Source organism: Panulirus ornatus, chromosome 43 (assembly GCF_036320965.1).
Source record: "Panulirus ornatus isolate Po-2019 chromosome 43, ASM3632096v1, whole genome shotgun sequence".
Lineage (NCBI taxonomy): Eukaryota > Metazoa > Arthropoda > Malacostraca > Decapoda > Palinuridae > Panulirus > Panulirus ornatus.
The window spans coordinates 12925091-12940892 of NC_092266.1; the positions used below are offsets into that span (position 1 = coordinate 12925091).

At 41.5% G+C, this 15802-nt stretch overlaps 1 protein-coding gene across 5 annotated transcripts in view; it reads left to right on the top strand.

The window, feature by feature from the left end:
* G9a (histone-lysine N-methyltransferase G9a) overlaps nucleotides 1-15802 on the top strand; it is a 188644-nt gene continuing 172842 nt past the window's right edge. For 3 of the 5 annotated variants that reach the window (XM_071686980.1, XM_071686981.1, XM_071686982.1), the window contains exon 1: nucleotides 13-149. The gene's annotated coding sequence lies outside the window, so the exon portion shown is untranslated. Of the gene's footprint in view, nucleotides 150-15802 lie in introns of all 5 variants that reach the window. The other 2 variants (XM_071686979.1, XM_071686983.1) reach the window with 1 other exon arrangement.

A 15802-nucleotide genomic window follows, 5' to 3' on the forward strand; every position in this document is an offset into this window, starting at 1 on the left:
CCCCCCCCCCCCCTTGAACTTCGTTGTCAAGATCTCTATTTGTAAACATCTGACCCTTACGGAGGTAGAGACCCAGACACACTTCCAGGGTTACTGACTTCCAGCAGCTCGACTTGATTGTGTTTGCAGAGTGTTGCTATCACCCTTAGGTATTTATAGTGTTATTTACATAAGTTGAAAGGTGTTGAGAAGTTCTTAGTTGGTGAGGGAGCTAATAGGAATATTTAGTGTTGATGGTTGGCGTCGTCGGCGTTGAGAGGTGATAGAGGGCCACTCGGGTACCAAGAAAATACGGAAAATCTGTGTTTTGTGATAGACAAGGACGGAGAAGCAGACCACATCAGCTGCTATGTTTAATTACTGCTTTGCTTATTTGTTTTCCGTGCTCAACGTCAATTTTGGTCTGGTCTCACTTATGGGACATGCTTACTATCTACTTGATAATTAATTCATTCCATGCAGAAAAGTTATTGCAATTAAGACCGCTACTTTTGAAAGAGTTCCAATTAAGGGACATCACAGAAATAATGTTAGACTTTGGATGAAATGCATATGATTGGAGTACTTAAAATTAGTACAATTGATTTGGACTATGGGAGTTCATGGATTATTGCTCCAACATCTGCTGGTGTTACTGGCACCCCAGAGGACAGTTGCCTCACAGATCAACGTGTACAGGGAGAAATCTAGGCCATTACCCCTAACCTAACCTTCAGACTTATCCACAATTTCACATTCATCTTTAAGTTAGGTTAGGGTGATCATTAGCCGTTATTGTTCTTTTTACTCATTGCCTTGTAGGATGGCTGTTCTCTGTGGCGACTACTCATAAGGGAGCTGGTTTTACTTTGAGTCCCGTTTCTGCTGCTTTAAGTAATAGAAGGTTAAGTATCCACATAATAGGCAGGGTTTTGAAAATGAGAGAAATTGTGGCATAAACTTAAGGCAAATTAATGAAATATGGTACTCATTAATTTAACCAAAATTAACATAGCCGTTGATAACAAAACCAAAACTTACTGTTTGACTAAACCAAAATTAGGCTAGCATATGTTAACTAAACCAAAATTAGGCTTGCATATGTTAACTAAACCAAAGTAGCCTGTCAAACCAAAATTGGCTTAACCCAACTTAGCCTATCATATATAATTGAATGATAACTAACCTGTTCACTAAACCAAAAGTAACTAAATCAGAAGTAATTAACTAAAGGTAGATTATAAACCAAAATTATCCTTGCATATCTTAATTAAACCAAACTAGCATATCAGCTAAACCAGAATTGACGTATTAGCCTAGCGAATGCTAATTAAACCAAAATCAATGTAGTGCTCCCTACCCAGTCCATTGATTTTGTCCAGTGTGCATCTCTGCCCATCTGTGTGAGTAATATGATTACTGAGGAGAGGTTATTCCTAACTGATGAGAGGTTATTCCTAAAGTCTGAAAATCTCTAAAATCCATGAGGATTAATGTGGGTTGGGGAGATATACCTGTAATATAAGGAGACCCAGCTGACATATGAAATATCTGATTATATTATTAATTTATTGCTTTTCTGTTTGTATTTTTAGGATGTGGCTTTGCAGTCTTCATCCCAGTGATGCACTGCCATACTTTGTGGTTGTACTGAAAAATGGGTATTCTTCAGTGAAATATTTCATCACTGAATTAAAAGAATATCATTTAAAGATAATGAAATGACAAGAGATACATGATAAAGGCCTCTGCCTTGCCTGGCTGCTCTTGGTTCATACCCTACCTTCTGCCAATGCCTCATATATAGATAGTTATGTTTCACTTAGCTCTGCATTATGATAAGGCCCTGAAGTAAAGTTAAAATGCATGAAAATGACATTGTTTATGCTATCCATATTTCCTAAGTTGTTTTCAGATTAGCTGGTTGAATAGTGTTTGATGTAGAAAAAGAAAAGATTCATAGTCAAAGAAAAAAGATAATTATTTGTCATAGTGCTCTCACTAGATCAGTCTCCCAAACACCTGTATATATATATATATATATATATATATATATATATATATATATATATATGTTTAGTGGATTGAATCAAGGCATGTGAAGCGTCCGGGGTAAACCATGGAAAGCTGTGTAGGTATGTATATTTCCGTGTGTGGACGTGTGTATGTACATGTGTATGGGGGGGGTTGGGCCATTTCTTTCGTCTGTTTCCTTGCGCTACCTCGCAAACGCGGGAGACAGCGACAAAGTATAAAAAAAGAAAAAAAAAAAAATATGTTTAGTGAATGTAGGTTTGCGGCAGGGGTGTGTGATGTCTCCATGGTTGTTTAATTTGTTTATGGATGGGGTTGTTAGGGAGGTGAATGCAAGAGTTTTGGAAAGAGGGGCAAGAATGAAGTCTGTTGTGGATGAGAGAGCTTGGGAAGTGAGTCAGTTGTTGTTCGCTGATGATACAGCGCTGGTGGCTGATTCATGTGAGAAACTGCAGAAGCTGGTGAATGAGTTTGGTAAAGTGTGTGAAAGAAGAAAGTTAAGATTAAATGTGAATATGAGCAAGGTTATTAGGTACAGTAGGGTTGAGGGTCAAGTCAATTGGGAGGTAAGTTTGAATGGAGAAAAACTGGAGGAAGTGAAGTGTTTTAGTTATCTGGGAGTGGATCTGGCAGCGGATGCAACTATGGAAGCGGAAGTGAATCATAGGGTGGGGGAGGGGGCGAAAATCCTGGGATCCTTGAAGAATGTGTGGAAGTCGAGAACATTATCTCGGAAAGCAAAAATGGGTATGTTTGAAGGAATAGTTGTTCGAACAATGTTGTATGGTTGCGAGGCGTGGGCTATGGATAGAGTTGTGGGCAGGAGGGTGGATGTGCTGGAAATGAGATGTTTGAGGATAATGTGTGGTGTGAGGTGGTTTGATCGAGTAAGTAATGTAAGGGTAAGAGAGATGTGTGGAAATAAAAAGAGCGTGGTTGAGAGAGCAGAAGAGGGTGTTTTGAAATGGTTTGGGCACATGGAGAGAATGAGTGAGGAAAGATTGACCAAGAGGATATATGTGTCGGAGGTGGAGGGAACGAGGAGAAGTGGGAGACCAAATTGGAGGTGGAAAGATGGAGTGAAAAAGATTTTGAGTGATTGGGGCCTGAACATGCAGGAGGGTGAAAGACGGGCAAGGAATAGAGTGAATTGGATCGATGTGGTATACCAGGGTTGACGAGCTGTCAGTGGATTGAATCAGGGCATGTGAAGTATCTGGGGTAAACCATGGAAAGTTGTGTGGGGCCTGGATGTGGAAAGGGAGCTGTGAGGCCTTTGTTGTCTTTTCCTAGCGCTACCCCGCACACATGAGGGGGGAGGGGGATGGTATTCCATGTGTGGTGGGGTGGCGATGGGAATGAATAAAGGCAGACAGTGTGAATTGTGTGCATGGGTATATATGCATGTGTTTGTGTGTGTATATATATGTGTACATTGAGATGTATAGGTATGTATATTTGCATGTGTGGATGTGTGTGTATATACATGTGTATGGGGGTGGGTTTAGCCATTTCTTTCATCTGTTTCCTTGCGCTACCTCTCAAATGCGGGAGACAGTGACAAAGCGAAATAAAAGATAAAAATATAAATAAATATATATATATATATATATATATATATATATATATATATATATATATATATATATATATATATGTATTTATTAATTTATTTATTTTGCTTTGTCGCTGTCTCCTGCGCCTGTGAGGTAGCGCAAGGAAACAGACGAAAGAAATGGCCCAACCCACCTCCACACACATGCACACACTTACACACGTCCACACACCCACACATCCCAACGTACACACATAGACACACACATATACACACATGCACACAATTCACACTGTCTGCCCCTACTCACCCCCATCGCCACCCCGCCACACACGGAATAACATCCCCCTCCCCCTTCATGTGCGCGAAGCAGCGCCAGGAGAAGACAACAAAGGCCCCATTCGCTCACACTCAGTCTCCAGCTGTCATGCAATAATGCCCGAAACCACAGCTCCACTTTCCATGGTTTACCCCAGATGCTTCACATGCCCTGATTCCATCCATTGACAGCACGTCGACCCCGGTATACCACATCGATCCAATTCACTCTATTCCTTGCCCGCCTTTCACCCTCCTGCATGTTTAGGCCCCGATCACTCAAAATCTTTTTCACTCCATCTTTCCACCTCCAATTTGGTCTCCCACTTCTCCTCGTTCCCTCCACCTCCAACACATATATCCTCTTGGTCAATCTTTCCTCACTCATTCTCTCCATGTGCCCAAACCATTTCAAAACACCCTCTTCTGCTCTCTCAACCACGCTCTTTTTATTTCCACACATCTCTCTTACCCTATAATTACTTACTCGATCAAACCACCTCACACCACATATTGTCGTCAAACATCTCATTTCCAGCACATCCACCTTCCTGTGCACAACTCTATCCATAGCCCACACCTCGCAACCATACAACATTGTTGGAACAACTATTCCTTCAAACATACCCATTTTTGCTTTCCGAGATAATGCTCTCGACTTCCACACATTCTTCAAGGCTCCCAGGATTTTCGCCCCCTCCCCCACCCTATGATTCACTTCCGCTCTTGATAATCTTCTAAATAGTCTCAAGAGAAGAGAAAAGCCACAGCATGTGATGTGCACTGCAGTTGGGTTAAAGATTACCAAAGTTTGATGCAAGGAACTGATTGTTTTAAGGTATGAACTAGGATTCCCTAAAGAGCTTTAGTTAGTCACATGCTTTACAGTGGGGGAGATGTTTGATGGGGCAGAGTGTTAGAGGTAACTTAAGCGATATTACTGACAAGGGTCTGGGTAGATGCTCAACCTAAGAGGGGGGAACTCCCTCCTTCCTTTTGTATAAAACCGCTGTGGTGAAGGTCTAAGACAAATTGAGCATTGTCATAAACATTAGATATAGCCTTGAAAGAGCTAAGGATAATATATGACTTTTGCTGTCCTCAGGGCTTTGGAACATAAGGATTAGCCAGGTAAAACCTCCACAGGAAATGGCTGTCTGTAGGGCTAAAAAAAGGACCTGGCATTTCCCCAAATGTAGCATAGATATAACCATATACAACCCATGAAAGCTGGTTGACACACACAAAGAAGCCATGAAGCACATCCAAATCCATGCACAGTCCTAGGGAAAACTTGAGCTCCATGTAGCTGGTAGGGGGCATGTTAATGATACCAGCCCAATGGTGGTTGCTTGATTGGCCAAATGGAAACTTGTTAAACAAACAAGTGATGAAGGATATCTTTTACCTTTAGGCCATTCGCAAATGGTGGGCAAATACTTGTGTCTCTACACTGAAATTAGAGTGTGGGCAGAATCCTGACCTGTATAAACCTAGGAAATATGTATTTCATAGTCATGGAGAAACTTTAGAGGAGAGAAATAGAATTATTAATCAAGCAAGATGTGCTGTACTTAGCTAATGCCTCATGGTAATATATCATCTTAGAGACTTGTTTTAGTTAGATTTCTGATTTAAACACCCTTTTCCCTTCTTAAATCCATCTTCTTTGCCAGCAACAGTTCCACTAATCCTGTGAGCATGATCAATTGCTGTCGTACAATACACCTAGGTAACTATACTAAGGAGACATACCCTTTTTTTATTCTTACGTCTGATTTTACTTCTTTTTCATTTACACTAGTAGAACAACTACTACCATTGTCGTGTCATCAGGCTCCATGCACTTCATTGCTGTTTCACCTACAGTGTTCACCATTGTTTTTTATCACTTTATCATTAATCCCATCGTTTTCACTTTGATCTTATATCTCCGTTTTCATGTTTTGCTCCTCAGTGTTCCTATTTTCTCGTCCCTGTCCTCTGTTCCTTTTTCATCACCTTCCATCAGCTATTTAGACTATTTCCTTTGTTGCTTACAGCCTTCAGCCCTTGTTTTGAGCTTTCTGTCAGACTTGTAAATATAGTTTCACTTAATCATTCATCATTTATGCTCTTAAGCACTATCATCTAGAAAAGTGTGTCATTATTTTTTTAATTATGAGATTCTCATGTGCTTTCCTTTATTTGATATATATAATTCTTTTGGGTTTTTATTTCAGGGCTCTATATTTTATACTCCTTACCCTCCACTTAAGTGTTTTTATGGCATATTCAGATTCATGCATACTTTCCCTCTACCCTACATCAGCTCTGTTAGATCTTCATTCCACCATGCTGCAACTTCCTTTCCACACCCTTCACAGGCAACTTCTTATGGTTCAGTCATAATTTACCTCAGTACAGTTTAAAGGGTAAAGGGGAAGAGTGGTTTGGGAATGTCTTGGGAGTAAAGTCAGGGGTTAGTGAGAGGACAAGAGCAACGGAAGGAGTAGCACTACTCCTGAATCAAGAGTTGTGGGGGTATGTGATAGAGTGTAAGAAAGTAAATTCTATATTGATATGGGTAAAGCTGAAAGTGGATGGAGAGAGATGGGTGATTATTGGTGCATATGCACCTGGGCATGAGAAGAAAGATGATGAGAGGCAAGTGTTTTGGGAGCAGCTGAATGAGTGTGTTAGTGGTTTTGATGCACAAGACCGGGTTATAGTGATGGGTGATTTGAATGCAAAGGTGAGTAATGTGGCAGTTGAGGGAATAATTGGTATACATGGAGTGTTCAGTGTTGTAAATGGAAATGGTGAAGAGCTTGTAGATTTATGTGCTGAAAAAGGACTGGTGATTGGGAATACCTGGTTTAAAAAGCGAGATATACATAAGTATACGTATGTAAGTAGGAGAGATGGCCAGAGAGCGTTATTGGATTATGTGTTAATTGATAGACGCACGAAAGAGAGACTTTTGGATGTTAATGTGCTGAGAGGTGCAACTGGAGGGATGTCTGATCATTATCTTGTGGAGGCAAAGGTGAAGATTTGTGGGGGTTTTCAGAAAAGAAGAGAGAATGTTAGGGTGAAGTGAGTGGTGAGAGTAAGTGAGCTTGGGAAGGAGACTTGTGTGAGGAAGTACCAGGAGAGACTGAGTACAGAATGGAAAAAGGTGAGAACAAAGGAGGTAAGGGGAGTGGGGGAGGAATGGGATGTATTTATGGAAGCAGTGATGGCTTGCGCAAAAGATGCTTGTGGCATAAGAAGCGTGGGAGGTGGGTTGATTAGAAAAGGTAGTGAGTGGTGGAATGAAGAAGTAAGATTATTAGTGAAAGAGAAGAGAGAGGCATTTGAATAATTTTTGCAGGGAAGAAATGCATATGAGTGGGAGAGGTATAAAAGAAAGAGGCAGGAGGTCAAGAGAAAGGTGCAAGAGGTGAAAAAGAGGGCAAATGAGAGTTGGGATGAGAGAGTATCATTAAATTTCAGGGAGAATAAAAAGATGTTTTGGAAGGAGGTAAATAATGTGCGTAAGACAAGGGAGCAAATGGGAACTTCAGTGAAGGGGGCTAATGGGGAGGTGATAACAAGTAGTGGTGATGTGAGAAGGAGATGGAGTATTTTGAAGGTTTGTTGAATGTGTTTGATGATAGAAAGGCAGATATAGGGTGTTTTGGTCGAGGTGGTGTGCAAAGTGAGAGGGTTAGGGAAAATGATTTGGTAAATAGAGAAGAGGTAGTAAAAGCTTTACGGAAGATGAAAGCCGGCAAAGCAGCAGGTTTGGATGGTATTGCAGTGGAATTTATTAAAATAGGGGGTGACTGTATTGTTGACTGGTTGGTAAGGTTATTTAATGTATGTATGATTCATGGTGAGGTGCCTGAGGATTGGCAGAATGCTTGCATAGTGCCATTGTACAAAGGCAAAGGGGATAAGAGTGAGTGCTCAAATTACAGAGGTATAAGTTTGTTGAGTATTCCTGGTAAATAATATGGGAGGGTATTGATTGAGAGGGTGAAGGCGTGTACAGAGCATCAGATTGGGGAAGAGCAGTATGGTTTCAGAAGTGGTAGAGGATGTGTGAATCAGGTGTTTGCTTTGAAGAATGTATGTGAGAAATACTTAGAAAAACAAATGGATTTGTATGTAGCATTTATGGATCTGGAGAAGGCATATGATAGAGTTGATAGAAATGCTCTGTGGAAGGTTTTAAGAATATATGGTGTGGGAGGCAAGTTGTTAGAAGCAGTGAAAAGTTTTTATGTAGGATGTAAGGCATGTGTACGTGTAGGAAGAGAGGAAAGTGATTGGTTCTCAGTGAATGTAGGTTTGCGGCAGGGGTGTGTGATGTCTCCATGGTTGTTTAATTTGTTTATGGATGGGGTTGTTAGGGAGGTGAATGCAAGAGTTTTGGAAAGAGGGGCAAGAATGAAGTCTGTTGTGGATGAGAGAGCTTGGGAAGTGAGTCAGTTGTTGTTCGCTGATGATACAGCGCTGGTGGCTGATTCATGTGAGAAACTGCAGAAGCTGGTGAATGAGTTTGGTAAAGTGTGTGAAAGAAGAAAGTTAAGATTAAATGTGAATATGAGCAAGGTTATTAGGTACAGTAGGGTTGAGGGTCAAGTCAATTGGGAGGTAAGTTTGAATGGAGAAAAACTGGAGGAAGTGAAGTGTTTTAGTTATCTGGGAGTGGATCTGGCAGCGGATGCAACTATGGAAGCGGAAGTGAATCATAGGGTGGGGGAGGGGGCAAAAATCCTGGGATCCTTGAAGAATGTGTGGAAGTCGAGAACATTATCTCGGAAAGCAAAAATGGGTATGTTTGAAGGAATAGTGGTTCGAACAATGTTGTATGGTTGCGAGGCGTGGGCTATGGATAGAGTTGTGGGCAGGAGGGTGGATGTGCTGGAAATGAGATGTTTGAGGATAATGTGTGGTGTGAGGTGGTTTGATCGAGTAAGTAATGTAAGGGTAAGAGAGATGTGTGGAAATAAAAAGAGCGTGGTTGAGAGAGCAGAAGAGGGTGTTTTGAAATGGTTTGGGCACATGGAGAGAATGAGTGAGGAAAGATTGACCAAGAGGATATATGTGTCGGAGGTGGAGGGAACGAGGAGAAGTGGGAGACCAAATTGGAGGTGGAAAGATGGAGTGAAAAAGATTTTGAGTGATTGGGGCCTGAACATGCAGGAGGGTGAAAGACGGGCAAGGAATAGAGTGAATTGGATCGATGTGGTATACCAGGGTTGACGAGCTGTCAGTGGATTGAATCAGGGCATGTGAAGTATCTGGGGTAAACCATGGAAAGTTGTGTGGGGCCTGGATGTGGAAAGGGAGCTGTGAGGCCTTTGTTGTCTTTTCCTAGCGCTACCCCGCACACATGAGGGGGGAGGGGGATGGTATTCCATGTGTGGTGGGGTGGCGATGGGAATGAATAAAGGCAGACAGTGTGAATTGTGTGCATGGGTATATATGTATGTGTTTGTGTGTGTATATATATGTGTACATTGAGATGTATAGGTATGTATATTTGCATGTGTGGATGTGTGTGTATATACATGTGTATGGGGGTGGGTTTAGCCATTTCTTTCATCTGTTTCCTTGCGCTACCTCTCAAATGCGGGAGACAGTGACAAAGCGAAATAAAAGATAAAAATATAAATAAATATATATATATATATATATATATATATATATATATATATATATATATATATATATATATATATATGTATTTATTAATTTATTTATTTTGCTTTGTCGCTGTCTATTGCGCCTGTGAGGTAGCGCAAGGAAACAGACGAAAGAAATGGCCCAACCCACCTCCACACACATGCACACACTTACACACGTCCACACACCCACACATCCCAACGTACACACATAGACACACACATATACACACATGCACACAATTCACACTGTCTGCCCCTACTCACCCCCATCGCCACCCCGCCACACACGGAATAACATCCCCCTCCCCCTTCATGTGCGCGAAGCAGCGCCAGGAGAAGACAACAAAGGCCCCATTCGCTCACACTCAGTCTCCAGCTGTCATGCAATAATGCCCGAAACCACAGCTCCACTTTCCATGGTTTACCCCAGATGCTTTACATGCCCTGATTCCATCCATTGACAGCACGTCGACCCCGGTATACCACATCGATCCAATTCACTCTATTCCTTGCCCGCCTTTCACCCTCCTGCATGTTTAGGCCCCGATCACTCAAAATCTTTTTCACTCCATCTTTCCACCTCCAATTTGGTCTCCCACTTCTCCTCGTTCCCTCCACCTCCAACACATATATCCTCTTGGTCAATCTTTCCTCACTCATTCTCTCCATGTGCCCAAACCATTTCAAAACACCCTCTTCTGCTCTCTCAACCACGCTCTTTTTATTTCCACACATCTCTCTTACCCTATAATTACTTACTCGATCAAACCACCTCACACCACATATTGTCGTCAAACATCTCATTTCCAGCACATCCACCTTCCTGTGCACAACTCTATCCATAGCCCACACCTCGCAACCATACAACATTGTTGGAACAACTATTCCTTCAAACATACCCATTTTTGCTTTCCGAGATAATGCTCTCGACTTCCACACATTCTTCAAGGCTCCCAGGATTTTCGCCCCCTCCCCCACCCTATGATTCACTTCCGCTCTTGATAATCTTCTAAATAGTCTCAAGAGAAGAGAAAAGCCACAGCATGTGATGTGCACTGCAGTTGGGTTAAAGATTACCAAAGTTTGATGCAAGGAACTGATTGTTTTAAGGTATGAACTAGGATTCCCTAAAGAGCTTTAGTTAGTCACATGCTTTACAGTGGGGGAGATGTTTGATGGGGCAGAGTGTTAGAGGTAACTTAAGCGATATTACTGACAAGGGTCTGGGTAGATGCTCAACCTAAGAGGGGGGAACTCCCTCCTTCCTTTTGTATAAAACCGCTGTGGTGAAGGTCTAAGACAAATTGAGCATTGTCATAAACATTAGATATAGCCTTGAAAGAGCTAAGGATAATATATGACTTTTGCTGTCCTCAGGGCTTTGGAACATAAGGATTAGCCAGGTAAAACCTCCACAGGAAATGGCTGTCTGTAGGGCTAAAAAAAGGACCTGGCATTTCCCCAAATGTAGCATAGATATAACCATATACAACCCATGAAAGCTGGTTGACACACACAAAGAAGCCATGAAGCACATCCGAATCCATGCACAGTCCTAGGGAAAACTTGAGCTCCATGTAGCTGGTAGGGGGCATGTTAATGATACCAGCCCAATGGTGGTTGCTTGATTGGCCAAATGGAAACTTGTTAAACAAACAAGTGATGAAGGATATCTTTTACCTTTAGGCCATTCGCAAATGGTGGGCAAATACTTGTGTCTCTACACTGAAATTAGAGTGTGGGCAGAATCCTGACCTGTATAAACCTAGGAAATATGTATTTCATAGTCATGGAGAAACTTTAGAGGAGAGAAATAGAATTATTAATCAAGCAAGATGTGCTGTACTTAGCTAATGCCTCATGGTAATATATCATCTTAGAGACTTGTTTTAGTTAGATTTCTGATTTAAACACCCTCTTCCCTTCTTAAATCCATCTTCTTCGCCAGCAACAGTTCCACTAATCCTGTGAGCATGATCAATTGCTGTCGTACAATACACCTAGGTAACTATACTAAGGAGACATACCCTTTTTTTATTCTTACGTCTGATTTTACTTCTTTTTCATTTACACTAGTAGAACAACTACTACCATTGTCGTGTCATCAGGCTCCATGCACTTCATTGCTGTTTCACCTACAGTGTTCACCATTGTTTTTTATCACTTTATCATTAATCCCATCGTTTTCACTTTGATCTTATATCTCCTTTTTCATGTTTTGCTCCTCAGTGTTCCTATTTTCTCGTCCCTGTCCTCTGTTCCTTTTTCATCACCTTCCATCAGCTATTTAGACTATTTCCTTTGTTGCTTACAGCCTTCAGCCCTTGTTTTGAGCTTTCTGTCAGACTTGTAAATATAGTTTCACTTAATCATTCATCATTTATGCTCTTAATCACTATCATCTAGAAAAGTGTGTCATTATTTTTTTAATTATGAGATTCTCATGTGCTTTCCTTTATTTGATATATATAATTCTTTTGGGTTTTTATTTCAGGGCTCTATATTTTATACTCCTTACCCTCCACTTAAGTGTTTTTATGGCATATTCAGATTCATGCATACTTTCCCTCTACCCTACATCAGCTCTGTTAGATCTTCATTCCACCATGCTGCAACTTCCTTTCCACACCCTTCACAGGCAACTTCTTATGGTTCAGTCATAATTTACCTCAGTACAGTTTAAAGGGTAAAGGGGAAGAGTGGTTTGGGAATGTCTTGGGAGTAAAGTCAGGGGTTAGTGAGAGGACAAGAGCAACGGAAGGAGTAGCACTACTCCTGAATCAAGAGTTGTGGGGGTATGTGATAGAGTGTAAGAAAGTAAATTCTATATTGATATGGGTAAAGCTGAAAGTGGATGGAGAGAGATGGGTGATTATTGGTGCATATGCACCTGGGCATGAGAAGAAAGATGATGAGAGGCAAGTGTTTTGGGAGCAGCTGAATGAGTGTGTTAGTGGTTTTGATGCACAAGACCGGGTTATAGTGATGGGTGATTTGAATGCAAAGGTGAGTAATGTGGCAGTTGAGGGAATAATTGGTATACATGGAGTGTTCAGTGTTGTAAATGGAAATGGTGAAGAGCTTGTAGATTTATGTGCTGAAAAAGGACTGGTGATTGGGAATACCTGGTTTAAAAAGCGAGATATACATAAGTATACGTATGTAAGTAGGAGAGATGGCCAGAGAGCGTTATTGGATTATGTGTTAATTGATAGACGCACGAAAGAGAGACTTTTGGATGTTAATGTGCTGAGAGGTGCAACTGGAGGGATGTCTGATCATTATCTTGTGGAGGCAAAGGTGAAGATTTGTGGGGGTTTTCAGAAAAGAAGAGAGAATGTTAGGGTGAAGTGAGTGGTGAGAGTAAGTGAGCTTGGGAAGGAGACTTGTGTGAGGAAGTACCAGGAGAGACTGAGTACAGAATGGAAAAAGGTGAGAACAAAGGAGGTAAGGGGAGTGGGGGAGGAATGGGATGTATTTATGGAAGCAGTGATGGCTTGCGCAAAAGATGCTTGTGGCATAAGAAGCGTGGGAGGTGGGTTGATTAGAAAAGGTAGTGAGTGGTGGAATGAAGAAGTAAGATTATTAGTGAAAGAGAAGAGGGAGGCATTTGAATAATTTTTGCAGGGAAGAAATGCATATGAGTGGGAGAGGTATAAAAGAAAGAGGCAGGAGGTCAAGAGAAAGGTGCAAGAGGTGAAAAAGAGGGCAAATGAGAGTTGGGATGAGAGAGTATCATTAAATTTCAGGGAGAATAAAAAGATGTTTTGGAAGGAGGTAAATAAAGTGCGTAAGACAAGGGAGCAAATGGGAACTTCAGTGAAGGGGGCTAATGGGGAGGTGATAACAAGTAGTGGTGATGTGAGAAGGAGATGGAGTATTTTGAAGGTTTGTTGAATGTGTTTGATGATAGAAAGGCAGATATAGGGTGTTTTGGTCGAGGTGGTGTGCAAAGTGAGAGGGTTAGGGAAAATGATTTGGTAAATAGAGAAGAGGTAGTAAAAGCTTTACGGAAGATGAAAGCCGGCAAAGCAGCAGGTTTGGATGGTATTGCAGTGGAATTTATTAAAATAGGGGGTGACTGTATTGTTGACTGGTTGGTAAGGTTATTTAATGTATGTATGATTCATGGTGAGGTGCCTGAGGATTGGCAGAATGCTTGCATAGTGCCATTGTACAAAGGCAAAGGGGATAAGAGTGAGTGCTCAAATTACAGAGGTATAAGTTTGTTGAGTATTCCTGGTAAATAATATGGGAGGGTATTGATTGAGAGGGTGAAGGCGTGTACAGAGCATCAGATTGGGGAAGAGCAGTATGGTTTCAGAAGTGGTAGAGGATGTGTGAATCAGGTGTTTGCTTTGAAGAATGTATGTGAGAAATACTTAGAAAAACAAATGGATTTGTATGTAGCATTTATGGATCTGGAGAAGGCATATGATAGAGTTGATAGAAATGCTCTGTGGAAGGTTTTAAGAATATATGGTGTGGGAGGCAAGTTGTTAGAAGCAGTGAAAAGTTTTTATTTAGGATGTAAGGCATGTGTACGTGTAGGAAGAGAGGAAAGTGATTGGTTCTCAGTGAATGTAGGTTTGCGGCAGGGGTGTGTGATGTCTCTATGGTTGTTTGATTTGTTTATGGATGGGGTTGTTAGGGAGGTGAATGCAAGAGTTTTGGAAAGAGGGGCAAGTTTGCAGTCTGTTGTGGATGAGAGAGCTTGGGAAGTGAGTCAGTTGTTGTTCGCTGATGATACAGTGCTGGTGGCTGATTCATGTGAGAAACTGCAGAAGCTGGTGACTGAGTTTGGTAAAGTGTGTGAAAAAAGAAAGTTAAGAGTAAATGTGAATAAGAGCAAGGTTATTAGGTACAGTAGAGTTGAGGGTCAAGCCAATTGGGAGGTAAGTTTGAATGGAGAAAAACTGGAGGAGGTAAAGTGTTTTAGATATCTGGGAGTGGATCTGGCAGCGGATGGAACCATGGAAGCGGAAGTGAATCATAGGGTGGGGGAGGGGGCGAAAATTCTGGGAGCCTTGAAGAATGTTTGGAAGTCGAGAACATTATCTCGGAAAGCAAAAATGGGTATGTTTGAAGGAATAGTGGTTCCAGCAATGTTGTATGGTTGCGAGGCGTGGGCTATGGATAGAGTTGTGCGCAGGAGGATGGATGTGCTGGAAATGAGATGTTTGAGGACAATATGTGGTAGGAGGTGGTTTGATCGAGTAAGTAATGTAAGGGTGAGAGAGATGTGTGGAAATAAAAGAGAGTGTGGTTGAGAGAGCAGAAGAGGGTGTTTTGAAATGGTTTGGTCACATGGAGAGAATGAGTGGGGAAAGATTGACCAAGAGGATATATGTGTCAGAGGTGGAGGGAACGAGGAGAAGTGGGAGACCAAATTGGAGGTGGAAAGATGGAGTGAAAAAGATTTTGAGTGATCGGGGCCTGAACATGCAGGAGGGTGAAAGGCATGCAAGGAATAAAGTGAATTGGAACGATGTGGTATACCGGGGTTGACGTGCTGTCAATGGATTGAACCAGGGCATGTGAAGCGTCTGGGGTAAACCATGGAAAGTTTTGTGGGGCCTGGATGTGGAAAGGGAGCTGTGGTTTCGGTGCATTATTACATGGCAGCTAGAGACTGAGTGTGAACGAATGGGGCCTTTGGTGTCTTTCTTAGCGCTACCTCGCACACATGAGGGGGGAGGGGGTTGTTATTCCATGTGTGGCGGGGTGGAGATGGGAACAAATAAAGGCAGACTATGAATTATGTACATGTGTATATATGTATATGTCCATGTGTGTATATATATGTGTACATTGAGATGTATAGATATGTATATTTGCGTGTGTGGACGTGTATGTATATACATGTGTATGTGGGTGGGTTGGGCCATTCTTTCGTCTGTTTCCTTGCACTACCTCGCTAACGCGGGAGACAGCGACAGAGCAAAATAAAATAAAAATAAATATGTATTTATTCACAGTATTGAAACATTATTTCATTAGTGCATGAATCTTAAAGATTTTAAGATGATATTCTGTAGTTGACTTTTGTAAATAGCAAATGCATTTAGAACATGTAGGTATGCATTGTCTCAGATTTAGCATCTGATGGGACTCTGTGCCATGCTGTACAGTAGGGAAAACCTGATGGGGTGTAGCTATACAAGTGTGATTTAGTTACTGATGGAATTCCCTACATACAGATAGATTAGATTATTTTTTTTTTCTGCTTTGTATCGTGTCTTCGCATTAGTATATT